We start from the raw sequence: 16,958 nt of genomic DNA on the forward strand, positions 1-16,958 counted from the left end.
AGGGACAGGAACGATGGGCATGCCCGACCGATATCTGGCCTGAAATTGGCCAGATATCGATCGAGCAGTTTAAAAGATTTAGTTAGATCGGGGAGCGCATTGGCTCATTGATGCAGTCCCCGAATCGACTGCGCCCATTGCTGCCATTATAATTCGATCGTTTGGCACCAGGACCAAATGATTTAATTAGCCTACATTTGTCCGATATCGCCCACATGTAGGTGGGGATATCGGGAGAAGGTCCACATCGTATATGGCCACCTTTAGATGATAAATTCCTGTTCAAAATCAAAACACATTTCAATCAGATTTAAATAATTTTGTAGATTGCATTTGTATACAGACAGTAGTGTTGCCAGGTCAGGCCAAGCTAGAGATAAATAGCTGAAGATAAACAGTAAGCATGACTACCACAGACACACAGAAATGTGTAACTTGGTCTTGACTGGGATCTAAAAGTGTTACCCAATTTTCATTTATAGCAATATGAAAAGAGTGGAATAAACGCTTTAAAGATGACTATAATTCCAACTTCATTAATCAATTAGTGCAGCTGGGATTTCCATAAGTACATCTGGATTAGGTCTGGACCAAGATAAAACAAAACATCATGATCCTATAAAACTTTTTATCTTTGGTTATGCTCATTAAGCTAAAGGCAACACGACCTCTGTTTCTTCCACATGCACTGAGCAGGATGATCTCACCTCTGTTTTTCTTGCTTCTGTAAGGCAACTTAGTATTGTGAATAATGATACTGATAAAGGCAGTGAAACAGGGAAGGCTAGGTTATCTTCTTTGTCAGCTACTTGTAGCTGTAATGGGCCATTGTACATCATGATTTTCTTAAATAAGTATGCTTTTATGGCTACTCTGAGTCTAGACTAACAGGAAAGAAATGGAAAATGTTCCTGCTAATATATGACCAGGACTATTTCTTCACTGGCTAAAGCAGGGCTGTCCAGATGGTGGTCCGTGGGACAGATTTGGCCCGTAAAGGGATGTAATCAGTTGGACAGAACTGGGCTAAAATTACACTTAATATTTTACGACTGACCAGACCCATAATGCCACCAGGCCTTACTTCCTGCTGGCTTGATAAAAGGCAAGGATTCAGGCCATCATCGCCATTTTAATTTAATCCGGCCCTCAAAAATGCTATTTGAGAAATAATCGGCCCACTACAGGTAATCAGTTGGGCAGCACTGGGTACTTAACACTTGTTAAGACTAACCATGTCCATAATACCACTAGGCCTTATGCTAGCTTCAGCAAAGGCAGGGACTTAGGTTCAAGCCCACCTTTATAAATCAAAATGTTATCAGGCCTAAATAGTGGTCTTAACAAGTTACTGGATACATGAAACATGCACCCTACTTTAGTTCTGACAATATCAAAAAACATGAATTAGCATCCGCAAACTCTCATCTCTAGGCTAGGCCTCCTTTTGCTTTGGAATCTACTCATATGAATTGTTGTTAATGTACAATGTTCTATGTACAATTAATTGAAAAATTATATATATCAATTTCTTTTAAACACACCACTTAATTTGCAGCCCTAAATCCCATGTTTGAAGACTGGCTATTGTGTAAATAGCACAGACACAAACAACATTGTATTTTACAAGAAAACATTTTCTGCAAGTAACAGATCAAAATCTATAGCTTTCTTGTGCCTTCTTGTACCTATCTTGTTACAAAAAGCCTCAGATAACAGTATTTCTGTCCAACCCTCAATTTAAACCACTCCACTTTGCCCCTCCAAAATTTGCCCCATTTTTCTTGCCTGTTGAAAAAAAGCAGAATTGCATGGCAAAATTGAATGGCACCATTTCAGGCTGCTGACACATTTCTCCCAAGTGAGAGCAGACATGCAAAGTGCAGTTAAAATGCAGTTAAACCAAAGTTCAAATCATCATCAATTTTGCATGCTCAGTGTTACCAGTTGCTTACAGGAGAAGAGCAAGCAGCATGAGCTGAAGAAAGGAAAACTGTTTTTATTCCATTCAGGGAACTCAAAAAGGGTGATTTGAGTTGTGCTTATGGTCAGCTAGGTTGTCACCTGGCTGCTAAAGATGCTATTATGGCTGTCTTATTAAATTAGCCCCTGTGTTTTGTCCCCTGTTATAAATTAACCCTGTTGTACATATAATGTTACTGCACCCTAAAGGTCCCCATACACGGGCCGATTATAACTGGCGATATCGGTCCCTTGGACCGATTCGGCAGCTTATCGGCCCATGTAGGGGCAGAACCGAGGGGCCTGGCCGACCGATATCTGGCCTGAAATTGGCCAGATATCGATCGGCCAGGTTAGAAAATCCAGTTGGATCGGGGACCGCATCAGTTTGTTGAATTTGTGTAGAATTCGAACGTTTGGCCCTCGCCTACATGCCTCCCCGATATCGCCCACCCATAGGTGGGGATATCGGGTGAAGATCCGCTCGCTTGGCGACATCGCCAAGTGAGCGGATCTGCCCGTGTATGGCCAGCTTTAGGTTCAACAACAGAGCAGACTGAATCAATCTATCTATCTATCTATTTATCCCTCTATCATATATCTATCTATCTTTCTATCTATATATCTATCTATCATCTGTTGATATATAGATAAAGATAGATTTTACAAAACAAAATTACGAATCTGCACTAGAATTTCACCATGCCTTTTGTTTTATCGCAAAAATGCCCATTGACTCAAATGTATTTGGCACAAGAAAAAAACACCCATTAATTCTAATGAATTTGGAAAGAGAAAATATGCCCGCTGTCTCCAACACATTTGGCGCAAGAAGAAACACAGGAAAAAAATGCTTGTTGACTCCAACTCTTGGCTGTGAGAAAAAACACAACAGAATTACGCCTATTGACTCCAGTTTCCAATTTTGCTAATTTTTTTGCGGTTTTACAAATTTTGGAGCGAAATCGCCCGTTTTACTCATCATTAGTAAACTAGCAAATGCCAATGCGCTCAGTAATTCACACTGTACTGCAAGGTTCTATTCTGGTCAAAATGATTGAACATAAATTGGCTTATTTTTCTTAGTTGGAAATAAAAAAAACCCAACAGATTGGAGACAGCAGTTTGTCTAAGTAGGAGGAAGAATATGGCCTTTAAAGTATGTTGCCTTTCTATGTTTCAGGTGACGCTCCCCAATGTTCTCTTGAATCCTTCCTGGCTACATGGGCAAACAAATTCTTTTGTTTACGCATTTTAAACTTGTGTGCACATTTTTAAAAACTTTATGCTTAGGTCAGAATAAATACAAAATTTAGTGTTTGTTAGCCTGCTCAAGAGAGCACAGTTTAGAGGGAACACCTACTACAACTACACCTACTACCCTAGTATTATTCTTTTATGTAAAGCTTTAAATTCTCTGCTATTTTATAATATTTGCATAGAAAGTACAAATTGAGAGTGTCCCTGGTAATCTGTGGCAACTTCTACTGGTCACCAAAGGGGTTATTAAAGTCTGCAACTTCAGTTGCATTCACTCAGCTTTTTCACTTGCATCTAAAAATTTCAGGCACACAAGTGACTTCTGCGACAAACACCTGAAATGACACCAACCTGTCTTGAAAAACTTTCAGCCCAATTATGTCCCGTTTACAGCAAACTGAAAGTACAGTAGCCTTAATTTTGATGATTCTATCACAATCATATCAGCTGCAATGTCTCCTTGAGACCACAACAATGATGGAATTTTGGGTAAAAACATTGCATGATGGGAAAAAAATGGTGTCACTTCTACAGTATGTGTCTGACTTCTCTAAACAGCCAAACAAATGAATTTCCCAGGGGAGCACTAATACAGATATGGGATTCCTTATCCGGAAACCCGTTATCCAGAAAGTTCCAAATTATGGAATGCCCATCTCCCATAGACTCCATTATAATCAAATAATTCTAATTTTTAAAAATGGTTTCCTTTTTCTCTGTAATAATAAAACAGTACCTTGTACTTGATCCCAACTAAGATACAATTAATCCTTATTGGAGGCTCAACAATCCTATTGGGTTTATTTAATGTTTCATTATTTTTAGCAGACTTAAGTTATGGAGATCCAAATTACAGAAAGATCCCTTATCCAGAAAACCCCAGGTCCCGAGCATTCTGGATAACAGGTCCCATAACTGTAAAAGTGTTTAAGATTTAAGCAAATAAATTGTTCAATTCAAAACACTTTTTTTTTTACAAAAATAGTAAATATATTTGAGCACCAGTTCTCCCAGTCCCTAAACTATATCTAGCTAAATATTTATGGAATGACTCTCAACATTCCTTATCAACACTCTCCAAAGATTATTAAGAGGTTGTATATATATGTACTATCATCATGTTACAAGTGGATTAGTTTTCTGTTTCCTTCCATATATTATATCTACATGTTTAACTCGTCTTTATGATTACTGCCTTTTTTGACTAACACCAGATCCATAACAAGCTTCTGATAAAATGAGTCAAGAAATTTTTCTTCTAAATAATTCAATCTACGGATTAGGTGTAACTAAGAGGAACTGTGGACTTTACTCGAATACTGGATAAAAGGTCTCAAATGAATTGCTGAGTTGAAAAAGCTGTTATTAGAGATGTTAAATTTATTGCTGAAACCTCGTTGAGACCTTATTCATCATTCATGTACATAAATATTAAGAAAGACATTCTTCGTCTCAACAGTTAATGGTCTGGGACACTATAGCACTAAATCTTAGGATCTTTGAAAAAAGATTTATACCACATGAGAGGCCAGTAAATGCTAGAGACAGGGGAATTGGATGTCAGAGATATGTTAGAACAAGAGGTCATGCTCTGAAGCTGGGGGGGACTGGCCCAGAGCACACATACTTTGCAGAAAGGATAGCCAGTTGGAAAACATAGTTCAACTTGACATGCACGGGATAATGCAGCACAAAACTGATATATAGGTGCAAGCAGATTGTTAAAACAGCCTCTTAAAATATGACTATTAATACCCTTTTATATAACTGCCAATATTTTAACTCCAACTATGTTGTTTTTCTAATGTTTCCAAGTTCCTTGTTTGTTTATAGCTTTCGACTGTTCTGTCAAAGTTAATTTTTTTTATTTAAATAAAGGGGGCAAAACAATATTTTTCAGTCAATTAAGCAGTAAGGTTACTAGATTTATGGCAGATTACACTGTATTGAATCTTGCTCTTTTAAATGTCTCACTACTATAATGGCTTGGGGCTGCTGGGATTGCAGCCATCCTGTGGTTTGTGTATGGTATGATCATAAATAACATCCATAGGTACAGTTGTTATCCATTTTGTCATTTCTTGTGTCCTTTCTTATTGACTGAGAAGAGTAACTCTCCTGTCATTAAAGAAAATTTGCATCTTTATTAATCTTTTCAGTGCATTAGACAATGTACTAGTGATAATTGCCTTTAAAATAACTGACACAAAGCTATATGTAGAGACAGAGTGCTTAGATGGGTTTTGTGAAGAGTAATTTAAGATTAAACATTTTGTACCTTTTGTACTATTTAAATAATCTTGTTGCTCTTCACTATCACCCTTTTAGCAATCTGTCCCTATGTCATATGAAGCTAGAAGTGCTGTATCTGTTGGGATGCAGAGTGCATCTGAGACTTTTACAGCAATAGGATGATCCAGTGCCATAACTAGATGTCACTGGGCCCAACAGCAAATTCAATTGAGGGCCTCAAAATATAGGTATGTTGATCAATTATTCCAAGATATATAGTAATCACTCATTAATTAGAAACTCACTGGGCCCTCTACACTCCTGTCTGCTTCCTCTATTGTTACACCTCTAACAGGATCGATACAATATATGACTCAGGATGTATGTTTAGACTAAATATTGGAAATCCATCCCAAAGGACATTTTTTGATACCAAAAATTCTAGTTTCCAGAGATATTTGAGTAAAGGATCCACTGTAAGATCCGCTTTTTTGGTGATGTCGGCAAGAGAGCGGATCTTCACCATTTACACCTAGGGCCAAACGATTAAATTAAAATGGTAGGCATAGGTGCTGTTTGTTTGGGTGCCACATCAATGAGCCGATGCAGTCCCTGATCCGATGGAAAAATCAAACCTGCCTGATCGAGATCTGCCTAATTTTAGGCCAGATGTTGTTGGTGTCCATACACAGGCAGATAAGCTGCTGAATTGGTCTAAAGGACCGTTATTGGCAGCTGAAATTGGCCCGGATATGGCGACCTTAAGTTTAGGTGACACCTAAACAATTTACAAATCATAAGTTTTAGCCTTGTCTTTTATGTACTTTTGTACCTATTTTAATTTTTGCTATGAGCCGCTTTATAGATACAAATGGTGGTAGTAGCAATAGTAAAATAATGACAAAATAATTAATACCAAGGTCTCCCTCTCCTCTGAGAACCCTGATCACTTAAGTTCTGTTTTCTGAACATTCTAGTATCTAAAATGACTTAGAATGTGAAGCATCTGCTAAGCATAATGTGGTTGAATGAGTTCAATCCACATTAACTTTTACAGCATAATCCTGTTTTTCTTTAGAAATTTTGACTTTTTTTTAGCATGACAATATAGCCTTTCAAGATTTACATTTGGCTTTGATGGATGTTATATTAGTTAATACTAAATAAAAAATGGGTATAATGGGGAAATCCTATTCCAAGAATTCCAAGAATTCTGATTCTCTATTTCATTTCATGCATTGACTACTGTAAACTCCATTAATTGGCCTTCCCCACCAGTCCTTTCTAGTCCATAATAAATAATACTACTAGGCTCATACACGTCAGCAACCGCTCCTTCTCTGCCATGCCACTCTGCCAATCCCTACATTGGCTTCCACTATCATCCAGGAAAATTCAAACCTGACATTCAAAGCAATTCATAACACTGCCCTACTTTAAATTTCTGAACTTATCTCCTGGTATTTCCCAAACCGATTGTTACGCTCATCTACTGACCTCCTCCATAACTTCTCTCTCATAACCTCCTCACATAAACACATTCATGACTTTGAATTGGTCTTGTGCCCCTTAATGCTTTTGCAATTCTTTCCAGGGCTGTAAATGACTGCCATAAAGTAATTACTGTATTAGTTCTGACATCACTTTGTTATCAGAGCCAAAAAAGACCCCTAACCATTACAGCCATTGCATAGTTCTACTGTATGCCGCCACTCACCTGTTCTGTAAAGTTCAGGATAGCCCACTGAGCTACTGTATGTAAAGACTGTTTATGCTTTAGCACACACTGGCAGATTAAATATAAGGATTTCTGTAAAAAATGCCTTTGGAGGGCCAGCAGTTTCTTTTTGTAAGACAAACTAAGTAACTAATTACCTAAAACATTAGAATTGTCCAGTATAAAGGGAATTTTGGGGGATTTATGTAATAGGGGGCATAATTTTTCTTTTGCTGTTTTGTTCCATATACCAAAATATCCCATAAGTACTTAGCTATTAATGGGACACAGTAAAACAATGTTAATTGTTAGGAAATGTTGCGTATTTATCATTTTTTCTAGTATTGTGAAGCGTTACAGGTTACATAGGCAAATGACACATCAGGCTGTCTCTACGACTGCATTTAACACAGGCAAAGAAAAAGCTGATGCATGTCGATACACCCCATTTGCTCCTCTGCACAGTGTGGATTAACTAAAACTATGCAATTCACTCTGAAATTTGCTTTGTGAGTGCACTTATAGCAAGGAGCAGATGGGAGCAGATTGGCTTGCATAGTGAAATTCCTTCAATACCACTGTTAAATGTCCAGGTCCCTGTGTTCACTGTAGGCATTTTAAGTGAATTATTTGAGTGAATTATTATTAATATCAACATACAGTGATACATTGCAACAAATGGTCTGTCATTATTGCACATTGCTGTATTACATGCAGCAATGCATATGACCAAGCCTGGACTGAAGTAATGTTGTGGTGGTTTGTGGGAATTGTTAATTAGTACATACATTTGTGGTAGAGTAGAATGAAGCATGGGTACTTTTGAACAGACCAATGCTTGTATATTTTATGCCACAATACTATTTTAACAGAATTTGAACAATTTTTGACAGCTTTAATCTCAGTTGATTAATTTTGAATCAGACATATAATAAAATGTTACCAAATGCTCAAAGCTTTAGAACATTTTGAGGAAAAAAGTGGGGGAATGATAAATTAGGCAGATTTTTAACTTTATCCAATCTGGAGAAAGGTCATTAAATGGTTTAGAATGTTGGGAACAGCTTTCTAAATAAGAAAAATTAGACTTTTTGCAAGGAAAGCAGAATTTAGCCTTTGATACATGTATCCCTCTGGGTAAGTCCTACACTCAGTGATAAACTGTTTTCACATATTTTCCCCATGTAAAAAAATTAGAAAGAAACATTTAATATGGCAAAATATCTATAAATGGCTTTTTTCCCACTGGTGATAAAATAAGGAAATAAAAGAATTTTGTTCCCGACCTTTAATAAATCTGCCCCTAAGCCTGATATCAATGAGCACTGTATTATACTATAGTAACTGTGGCAAGTCAGTACTAACAATGATGCGTAAATCCTTTCTGCCAAACTAACATCCAGGAAACTCTTGTGCAGTTCAGGGTTGTTGGTATCTGATGCACTATGTCTCTACTCCCAGCCACTGCATTCTATCAAATCTTTAATAAATTGTTAGACTCACAGTGGCGTCTAGTTTATTTCTTCTTTCTTGGAAATTCAGACCATATCTGTACTGCTTGTAACTATACCCCTGAACAGTTACTTTCACCCATGGAAGAAGAGATATTCATTATTTACATTCAGGGTCAAACTAAAAAAATCCTGGTGGGCCCTGACCCACTCCAGCCACCACTGCTTCCTGCTGCGCTTTCATTTTTAACAGTGAAGTAAGAAGCACAGAAGAGCAAGAGCTGGGGAGTGGTGATGGCTGGGCCCTTGAGTCAGATATCCAATGGATCCTGGTTACCCCAGTCCAACTCTGTTTACATTTAATGGTCCAAAAATATATTGATTATTTTATGTTTTTTAACATTTACTCTTTTCTGAAATGATATCACTTAAGGTAGCCATGCTTACCTGGATAATTGACTTGTAGGCTGAAGATATAAACATTATCCAGTCTGACCAGCCACATGGACTATAACTGGATCTGTTCACTGGGTTGAGGCCCAAATGACAAGATCTGGGCCTTGTCAGCCCCCACCAACACACTACACTGTGGCTTCCTATGGCACAGAAGCCACAGATTGCCAGTCTATAACACAATTATTTGTTTATGATTGATTATCTTAATTAGTAGTTGGAAATCAGACTATTAATTAACTAAATTCCTTATTAAAGAAGGCAACAGACTAAGGCAAAGTGCTCAGTGTGGCATACAATGTTGACTTATTTTAAGGATATTACATGGTTGTGGACTGGGGCAGCACCCAGACTGACCAGGATTTAATACAGTAGAGATTGTTTTTAATGTTTATAGCACAGCTGTAAAGGGCAGTCCCCAAAGTAGAAAGTAAAATCATAATGGTATACCAGCACAGATATTCCCGTGTATAGGCATAATTCTTCAGCAATATGTAAAGGTGCATTCCTTCTTCTTTAAATAATATCTATTATCCCTAAAACTAGGGCTGCCCGGCCTGTTCGATCAACAAATTGATTAATCCGTTAACGGGAAAATGGGCAAATTGGGCTGGGCTGGACATATATGGCCCAATCAAGCTGCAGTTTTCTGAGTTTGTCAAGGGGGATGAGGAACAGGAGAAGAGAAGGCTGGGGATTAGGGGGTGGGCCGGGGGTGTAACAACATTTTTACTGACCATGCCGGTAAAAAAACAGCCAGGTGGCAACCCTACCTAGGGATACTCTAGGGATAGTCTTGCTGAAATAATAGAAGATAATTTTCCATAAATCTTTATGAGTACAGCACACAACTGCAAAGAAATTTACTTCTTAGCCTAAACAACACATTTTATCAGCTCTGTTCTACTTAGCATATTGTTTTGTCTTACAAATAAAAATGTTTGACATTGATGATAGAGAATCCCTTTAATAGTTAAACCTCTCATTTGTCAGATTTTCCCAGAATGAGTGTAGACTTTTAGTGATAACTGTCATTAACTATCAATCAGTTGAAAAGATTTAGCAAACTGTAGACAGTAACACATGTAATATTTATTGTGATATAGCAAAAAATCTATACAGATTCTATAAATACTGCAATAAGAGCTGTTGAAATATTTCCAGTGCTTAACTGCTACTTTTTGTAACAATTCTAAATAAAGATAATTGAGGATGAGTTCTAAATACTAAAATATATATTTTTTAAATAGTGTGCAAGAACCTCATTATTCATCCATATATGTTTCCATATTGCAGCACCACAGAATATTATTATAAGATTTTAGACAGTTGTTTTCTGACAAATTGGTCTCTGAGACCTGTGTCGAATTTATACTAACGATTAATGATTTAAAACTACATTTCATTTGTGTGAAATAATAAAACAGAAGTCATTTAAGAAACCAGGGATGTTAGAAAAAAATGTTGTGCTCCTTAGTGCCCCTGTACTAGGGAATCGTAAGTACTACTATCTTATACTTGAATTTAACTAGACTAGCATAACCTAAATGGATCTAAATACTAAATGGGTTGTTCATTTTTCAGAAATACACATTATCCTTAAAACCCTAGGTCCGCAATGTTCCAGATAACAAATCCCATAACTGTATTTCCTTAAAACATCCAAAAAAGTTGTCAAAAGCCCCTTTTTTAAAAGTAAAATTATACATTACCATTGAAATAATTCATAATGAAACCAGTCATCATCAGCCTAAGCCAAAACAAACATGCATACATCATACAGGTGACCCCTTATCTGGGATCTTGGATCTTTCCATATAAGGGCTTTTCCAGTGGAAGGAGAAAGCAGGCAGCAACCCTTTCCCAAATCTGGCAAAATCCTGGCTTTGTAGTGAACTTTGTCGAATATAAGGATGTTAGACCCCCACATTGTGCCAAATTGTAGAATTTTCCATATGTCGCAGATTTGGAGAAGGGGTTCCTTACCTTTACAGTAAAATAAACTGTACTTTAACTCAGCATGTTCCCACAGCAAAGTCTATGGATGTTGAAAAGGGGGGAGTTTTATAAAAACTATCCCAGAAAGTTAGCAAGATATAGGGTAATATATAGCAGGTGCAACATTTCCTCCTGTTTTTGTAACCCATAGTAGACATGTGCATATATCAGCATATATCCTTTACCTGTCAGTTGTTTGAAGGCAAACAATTGGTTGCTATAAGTTCCTAGTCAGGGAGAAAACTTGTCACTCACAGTCACTCCCTACAACCGTGCTCATTTAAGCATCAAACTAACAATCGCTAGCCCAAAATTGTAATAGCCTACAATTTGAAAGCAAACATCTGGCTGGTTGCTATAAGTTACTAGACCTGGACCAGCTTAGCACCTGTTCTTACATTATGTCTGCCACACTTACCACAACAGTCCTCATTTAAGCAACTAAACATACAATTAACAGAATATACTGGTGTGCTATCCAACATCCAGTCGGTCACCATGGGTTTCTTGGCCTGGAATGTGTGCCCTTAATTACATTATACCCTTAATGTATGCTAGATATCTGAATCAAAGTAGAAAATGTATTGTTAAATAATATCTGACTTAACTAGCTGAGTATATATGCCATGGATACTAGACCTGGACTCAGGGCCGGTACTAGGGGTAGACGGAAGAGTCAGCTGCCTAGGGTGCAACGATTAGGGGGCGCCAGGCAGGAGCCTCTCTTGCCTACCCCTAGTAGCAACCCTTATTTTTTATTGTCCCTGCCGCTTGTCATTACGCGGTGGGGAGAATGAACTATTGCTTCGATGCGCAGGTGCAGGGGCGAGGTGGCTGACCGGGTTGCCTAGGGTGCCCAGTTGGCTCGGCCCGCCCCTGTCTGGACTAGGGTGCAAAATATGCCCTGGCATTTCCAAACAGCCCCCACCAGCCTCATAAATAGTGACTGTGTATGGTGTCTTACAGCAGCCTCTGATTTGCCAGAATCCACAGTCCAGGCCTGATGGATACTATTTTGTTTGCTGTTAAAAGAGTTATAGTTGTGTACTGACAGAAACTATTAAATGTATACAAGTATGGGATCTGTTAAAACAGGAAAAGGTAAAGGAACTAAAATGTTCTGAAAACTTGCTATGGTTATCTTAGTTAGCCAATAAAGGTATCACTTTTATATCACTTTTGTTATTTTTTATTTCAAAAGGGTTACTCCGTAATGGATGTTAAAGGAAATCTATTATCATGAATATCATTAATATAAATAAAGAATTATAATACTAAAGGGATTGCATGGACCCTCCTCTACCCCTTTTCTGGCAGAGTAATATATATTCATATATTGTGCACCTCTAAAGTGGTCTTCAGGTTTCCCAACGCTGTGTCTGCTGCCCGTGTGCAACATTTTCCCCAATGCCATATGAGCAGAATATTGTTCTGATTGCTATGTATTGCACATTAAAAGTCAGAGTTGCTTTAGGTTTAGAATGCGTAACTGGCTGCTCGGCAGTGCAGGAATTAACCTTTAAAGTTCATGAATGACTCACTGACCAGTGCTGCATGTGATTGTCTCAATGTATGATATAACCTTTAGTAATTAATTAAATACATCATTGCTAAACGGAACAGTTAGCCAAAGTCCAAGAGCCAAGTTTGAACCATTTTTCATGCATTGTGAAGAAAGTGCTATATATTTCAGTTGGAATCACATATTGCTTAAAGGTTCTAAGCAGAAATTAAGAAATATAACAGAAACACAGATGAAGCTATGTAACATTATTGATTTAGGATTTTAGTAATTTTGCTGTCAGGCATGTGGGTCTCTAACAAAATCCTTGCTCTTGGTGATATTGCAAAGTCCTATGCATTGCTGGAAGAGTGTCACAAAGAACTTCACATGAATGAGAGAATGTGGCTACAGTGATATCATGAGTCTCACTATTGTTCCAGATTGTCACTTCTCTATAGGTCAGCATAGGGATGTTGGCAGTGTTGTTGCATACCAACACTAAAAGATGGGGGAGGACTTTTACCTCCTGAATACATTTCATGCCATAGTACATTTACTATGTATTGCATTTTAAAATTCCTGTTGAAGTTGAAAGGTATATAATCCACATAGTGTTGCTCTTTGTAAATGTTGCTGCACTATAGCATTCACCATACCCCAACATAAAACCATATGAAAAACATGCTGGGGCTGTAGCCTGGCAACATTAGTGCTGGATGTCTAAAAAACTTTCTTCAAGACATCTGAAGCAAAAATCCTCTAGCAGAATCCTGGGTACACTTAGGTACATAGACATATTACAATGTCCAAGCGGTTTTCTGAGTTGTTTCCCTGTATCCATCCTACTATACACAATAGGGTTAATTTGTGAATTTAAACACTGTTCCCAAAAGTACTCTGCTCTATCTGCATGCTTGGTAGCAAAATGCTCGTTGCTTTCACTTTTCTGAATAAGGTGCAAAGAACAGGTTGCATGGATGCATAAGAATACCATTGGACTTTAAAAGGTTTAAGACTCCTTATAAGTAAATCTGTTGCAGTGCCCCAGTATACCTATAATGTCTGGGTCCTATTTGGCAATAGTTGAGGGTTCCTGGTTAAACAACTGTTGCAAGGTCCCATTATGCATATATTTATTTATGTATGTATATATATATATATATATATATATATATATATATATATATAAAAGTGCCAGCCGAAATGTTAGTCTCCTTAATAAAGTAACTTTTTCTGTATAAGTCCTGCGAGTGCTGACCCTTCCTCCAGCATATTCAACAATTTTGGGACCTGCACCCAGGCACCAGCAACCTATACGTGAGTGCCGGCATCTCTTTGGAAGTATATATATATATACATATATGGACTACTCCAACCAATGGATCATTAGCTGTTTTCGAACTACAACTTTATGCATAGCTAAATAACTTTGACACCTATCAGTTCTTGATAAAAATTACACTTCAAAAAATGGGCACTTAGAAAAACAGGGCAAAAAAATCTTGCCCTGCTATGGCTGCTATCCTTACTACCTACAAATGCTGATCTGTGGAAACAAAGGCCCTTGTTTGTACTTCCTAACTACAGGTCTTCATTAAAGGTTCATTCAAATTTACACCACATACTTAAATTGGTGGGACCATATCATTGTCTCCCTCGAGTTAGTTGTCTCTGAATAAAAAGTGTGAGAGTGGCTGAGAGTTATTCACTTGACTGCAAGAATCCTGTGTTATGATTGATATGTCAGCTCCTGGTCAGTATGGGAATACATGGTATTTATTAATTATTACATAGGCGCCGATTTGCACCACTGCAATTACTTATAGCTGCCACTTGATTAACTATGATTGGTGTAGAACAGCTGGGCTAGGAAAGCCAATGCCTGACTGCTATCAATTTTGATACTGCTTGAGTTTTTTCCCCTTAACCTTTTACACACAGGTCACCAAACTGTATAAATCTAATTGATCTGGCCAATCTGGCCAAGACTGTAATGTGCCTCTGTGGGATCCTCATGCTTATCTGGTGACTCCATACTGTTACTAATGGGCATAATCCTATAGAGTTTGCCATTTTGGGTAGTAACTTTGTGGTAGTTTGTTGTGTAAATCTGAGAGTGCAATATATACAGTTTTATTATAATATGATAGCCCTATAAAACTAAAATTATATGATTATACATTTTTTCAAGATCTATATTTCTATGTCATTGATATAGTTAGTTGGTAGGCACTCATTTTGGGCTCATATGGGCTCATCTGCTAGCAATGGTTGAACATGCTCTGCTCTGGCAGTGACCCTTAGTAACCAGTCAAATGGATTATTCTTATTTCTGTAGATTGATTAAAGCTAATTGATGACTGGCTGCTAAGGGTTAATGGTGTGAGACAATTTTTTGTTAGCAAATGACATTCATAGTATAAACAATTTTACATTAATAGAAAAATATTTCATATATATATATATTTATATACAGTATATATTTATATATCTGTCTTTATGGTTTATACATATGTAATGAATATTTTTTTTCCAGAGACCTTTTCTGGAAAAAGGGTCCCAGGCAAATTTTAACTGTGTCCTGCCCAAAAACTGTCCATGGCATCCTGCATTAACTGCTCACTTCTTTCTAATCCAAGTTAAAGAGCATCAGTTTAAAGGTTTTGTAGTCAATCTGTAACAAATGCAACAAACATCTTTGTAGTCTTGCTACATATATCCACAGAATATTATGCAATGTGTGAAAACACCTTTTCCGCTCCAGAATTTCCGAAAACCCCATTAAATGTCACACCAGACACTTAAACTGTCAGATGAATGCAGCATTTTTTTTACTGAATATCCATGAGAAACCGAGACCCCAGTTCTGCCTGGTTTAAATTAAAAGGAACTGAAAATCAAACTTATGGAGACTTTTGTTCATTTGCTCTTTCCTTTTTTCTTTTTTTTCAACACTTTTACTGTGATTTCAATGTAGAACTTACATTTTTAATTATGCATTCCAAATCATGCAGCAAGAAACAACCCAAAAGAAACCAAAAACACATTTTTCCCCTATTACACCCACTAATTTTGGTTTCCAAATCTGATAACTGTAGGATCTTCCTGGCACAGAACTTGCAAAACAGTCCAACAAGATAAGAAACCCTATGTTTGCCCTCAACAGTTCTACAGTTAATGCTAAATTGGAATTGCCATTCATTAGACCTATACAGCCTGCATAGAGAATAACCATTTGTGTATTGAAATCATAGTCCTTAAACTGACTAAATTATTATCATACCTAAGAATATCCCTTATTTTGTGGCTGCTGTGCAGGCATTTCTATTTATATGGTTAAATATACTCAGTTATCCAGCATGTAACAAAATGCAGCATTTCATACTCTTATACTGTGAGATATAAAAAATATATCCAACAATTCTCATCTATCTATTTGTCTGACTATCTATCTATCTATCTAGTTGAAAAATCCAATGTATTTACTGAAACGATTGATGAGAATGTACTCTTTACCTTTTTTTTTATAGCAAAACTATTTCTAAGGCAATTTCACGGGTATTTGTAAATGAACCCAGTGGTGCACCGAAACTCTCATTTACCAATGATTCTTACCTGTGCTGTAGTATCCACAAGCTTGTTTCTTTTTAGAAATCCCTGTTTGTCCAAAGAATACAGAACGAACCAAGGCAAGCAATCAAAAAGTCAAAAAGCAAAGACTTGTTTATATTTTCAAAAATAAAAAGCAAAAATTGACAATTTTTGTCAATAATAAATGCAGTGGAAAGTGCCTTGCTACCAAACACTGCTGGTTAAAGCTCCAAGTGGTTTTCACAGAGAGATCAGCCTGTGTCTGTATTGCAGTCTATCAGCAAAACCTAGTGTTCACTTCTGAGCAAATTGTCCAGTGAGAAAAAAAGCGTCTCCAGCCCCAACCACATTCATGTGCACGAGGCTGACTCCCTCTCTCTCTCTGTCTCTTGCTCTCTCTAGAGCATCTAGCTTTTCAGGGGCAGAGTGGGAGATATCTGTTGCATGAGAGTGAAACCCCCCTACTAAAAAGGAAAAGCTTTAACTCCTCTTCTGCTGTACAGGGCAGTAGCTTTTACAGTGTAAGTAAGCCAGTAAGTTGCTTGCTGTTGTTTTTTTTGAACATTTTATACTTGAAAGCTGCTTTACGGAGGAGGGGAGTATTTGCAATTTCTCACAGAGCCTATCATAAATGCGTGACTTTGGAAACTGAAACATTGTTGCCTTCTCTCTAAGTGGAACAAACTGTCATTTTTAAATAAATAAATAGTAAGTTCTAAGGTCTGAGTTAGCAGAAAAGGCTCCAGAGAAAACAGTTCACTAAAATTTCCCTGGCAGGCAGACGTGACAT

At 37.3% G+C, this 16,958-nt stretch overlaps 1 protein-coding gene across 1 annotated transcript in view; it reads right to left on the bottom strand.

Annotated features, from left to right (window-relative positions):
- The window catches only part of rspo1 (R-spondin 1), a gene marked incomplete at its 5' end in the record, with an annotated part of 82,452 nt that extends 66,001 nt beyond the window's left edge, over positions 1–16,451 (bottom strand). The window contains 1 exon segment of the mRNA NM_001128028.1: positions 16,193–16,451.
- Positions 16,452–16,958: the final 507 nt, after the last annotated feature.

The sequence above is a fragment of the Xenopus tropicalis genome, chromosome 2 (genome assembly GCF_000004195.4).
Source record: "Xenopus tropicalis strain Nigerian chromosome 2, UCB_Xtro_10.0, whole genome shotgun sequence".
Taxonomy (NCBI): Eukaryota; Metazoa; Chordata; class Amphibia; order Anura; family Pipidae; genus Xenopus; species Xenopus tropicalis.